This window comes from Schistocerca nitens, chromosome 3 (assembly GCF_023898315.1).
Source record: "Schistocerca nitens isolate TAMUIC-IGC-003100 chromosome 3, iqSchNite1.1, whole genome shotgun sequence".
Classification (NCBI taxonomy): Eukaryota; Metazoa; Arthropoda; class Insecta; order Orthoptera; family Acrididae; genus Schistocerca; species Schistocerca nitens.
In genome coordinates this window covers 650,824,926-650,828,330 of record NC_064616.1, presented here as the reverse complement: position 1 = coordinate 650,828,330, position 3,405 = coordinate 650,824,926, and positions in this window count along the sequence as shown.

The following is a 3,405-nucleotide window of genomic DNA, read 5'->3' as shown; positions in this document are numbered from 1 at the left end:
AAGGGCGATGTACTTGAGGACAATATTATGGAAATGGAAGAGGATGTAAATGAAGATGAAATGGGAGATAAGATACTGCGTGAAGAGTTTGGCAGAGCACTGAAAGACCTGAGTCGAAACAAGGCCCCGGGAGTAGACAACATTCCATTAGAACTACTGATGGCCTTGGGAGAGCCAGTCCTGACAAAACTCTACCATCTGGTGAGCAAAATGTATGAGACAGGCGAAATACCCTCAGACTTCAAGAAGAATGTAATAATTCCAATACCAAAGAAAGCAGGTGTTGACAGATGTGAAAATTACCGAACTATCAGTTTAATAAGTCACAGCTGCAAAATACTAACGCGAATTCTTTACAGACGAATGGAAAAACTGGTAGAAGCGGACCTCGGGGAAGATCAGTTTGGATTCCGTAGAAATGTTGGAACACGTGAGGCAATACTAACCTTACGACTTATCTTAGAAGAAAGATTAAGAAAAGGCAAAACTACGTTTCTAGCATTTGTAGACTTAGAGAAGGCTTTTGACAACGTTAACTGGAATACTCTCTTTCAAATTCTGAAGGTGGCAGGGGTAAAATACAGGGAGCGAAAGGCTATTTACAATTTGTACAGAAACCAGATGGCAGTTATAAGAGTCGAGGGGCATGAAAGGGAAGCAGTGGTTGGGAAAGGAGTGAGACAGGGTTGTAGCCTCTCCCCGATGTTATTCAATCTGTATATTGAGCAAGCAGTAAAGGAAACAAAAGAAAAATTCGGAGTAGGTATTAAAATTCATGGAGAAGAAGTAAAAACTTTGAGGTTCGCCGATGACATCGTAATTCTGTCAGAGACAGCAAAGGACTTGGAAGAGCAGTTGAACGGAATGGACAGTGTCTTGAAAGGAGGATATAAGATGAACATCAACAAAAGCAAAACGAGGATAATGGAATGTAGTCAAATTAAATCGGGTGATGCTGAGGGGATTAGATTAGGAAATGAGACACTTAAAGTAGTAAAGGAGTTTTGCTATTTAGGGAGTAAAATAACTGATGATGGTCGAAGTAGAGAGGATATAAAATGTAGACTGGCAATGGCAAGGAAATCGTTTCTGAAGAAGAGAAATTTGTTAACATCGAGTATAGATTTAAGTGTGAGGAAGTCGTTTTTGAAAGTATTTGTATGGAGTGTAGCCATGTATGGAAGTGAAACATGGACGATAACCAGTTTGGACAAGAAGAGAATAGAAGCTTTCGAAATGTGGTGCTACAGAAGAATGCTGAAGATAAGGTGGGTAGATCACGTAACTAATGAGGAGGTATTGAATAGGATTGGGGAGAAGAGAAGTTTGTGGCACAACTTGACTAGAAGAAGGGATCGGTTGGTAGGACATGTTTTGAGGCATCAAGGGATCACAAATTTAGCATTGGAGGGCAGCGTGGAGGGTAAAAATCGTAGAGGGAGACCAAGAGATGAATACACTAAGCAGATTCAGAAGGAAGTAGGTTGCAGTAGGTACTGTGAGATGAAGAAGCTTGCACAGGATGGAGTAGCATGGAGAGCTGCATCAAACCAGTCTCAGGACTGAAGACCACAACAACAACAACACTCAACATCATCTAACCCCTTATAACTAACCCACCCCTCTGACTGTTAACCCCTCTGCCATATACGTTTTTACTAATCGAAACACAGTACAGGCTGTCCTATCTTTAAGTACTTTAAAAACCAAGCCCGCCCGGCTAGCCGCGCGGTCTCACGCGCTGCTTCCCGAGCGGTAAGGCGTGCCGGTCCCCACACGAATCCGCCCAGCGGTTTAGTGTCGCGGTCCGGTGTGCCGGCTGGCCTGTGGATGGTTTTTATGGAGGTTTTCCATCTGCCTCGGCGAATGCTGGCTGGTTCCCCTTATTCTGCCTCAGTTACACTATGTAGGGCCGGCCGGAGTGGCCACGCGGTTCTGGGCGCTACAGTCTGGAGCCGAGCGACCGCTACGGTCGCAGGTTCGAATCCTGCTTCGGGCATGGATGTGTGTGGTGTCCTTAGGTTAGTTAGGTTTAATTAGTTCTAAGTTCTAGGCGACTGATGACCATAGCAGTTAAGTCGCATAGTGCTCAGAGCCATTTGAACCAACACTATGTAGGCGATTGCTGCACAAACAGTCCCCACGTACGCATACATCATAATTACTACATTTGGGGTTACACTCGTCTGGTATGAGACGTTCCGTCGGGGGGGGGGGGGGGAGCGCGGGGGGGGGGGAGTTCACTGGGAGCCGAACCACACAATAACCCTGAGTTTGGTGTGGGGCGCGATAGGGTGGGTGGACTGCTGTGGCCTGTTGTGGGGTTGTGTACCACTGAGGGCTACAGCGGGATGAAGCCTCTCCGTCGTTTCTAGGTCCCTGGTTCAATACACAACACACACACTTTGAAAACCATGTCTGGAGAATAGCTGTTACCTGAAACAACCGCCCCCTCCCCCACATGTATGGTCCAACGACTGCATACCATCTCTCGCACTTTTTATTTTTGCAAATTGTGAGTCGGCAAAATCTATAATAACCCCCGGCCCACCAGTTTTGCCTCTTTTCGCAGTAAAATAAATAAAATTTAACAAGTGTCCCGTCAAAACAAAAACCAATGTACAGCTGTTTTGCGGTTTGTCTCACTTTCGTAGGCAACAAGCCAAGCCAAATAGGAGATCTGAAACAAAACAAAAAGTAAGAAAGCAATGAAGTAGCTTTCACACGTAGCGTTGATTTCTCAAATCAAGTCCCTCGACGCACAGCTTGCCACACACGATCTTTCGAACACCGCCACATATATAAACCTCTGGTCCGTTTCTTGGAAACCTTTAATGATTTCATCTCCCAACAAGGGACTGATAACCACGCAATTTAGTCCCTTTAGTCTCCAAACCAACCAACCAAACATCTCTCAACCACAAACTCAACATGTATCATAATTACCGATGAGATTCTACTTATTGCCAATAGTCTTAATATTCATCGGATCCCTCATTTCTTCCGTCAGTTTCACAGCAGTGAAGCGAACGTGAGGAATGCGTGGTTCTGCACACCCATTACTGTCCATCATCTTCCAAATCAGGAGCAGAACAAGCCGCAGCAACTGCCTCCATTTTTCGTAATGCTACCAATAAATGGAAAGCTAATTACAAATCTCGCACTGCGCATGCGCTAAAGACAGAATTTTGTTTCTGATATACGTCCAACATTAACATCCCTACAAGCCAACGAGATTGTAATCGATTGAATGTAAGGCCAAACAAAAATTCTGTTCAAAATACGCACCAAAACGTGACGTCAGAGCAGCCATGACGTCACGGGTCAAAGCAGACGGCTCGTATCGAACAATTCTCTAGACCCGAGGGACGAAATGGAATCGTTATTCAATAACTGTAGGCACGA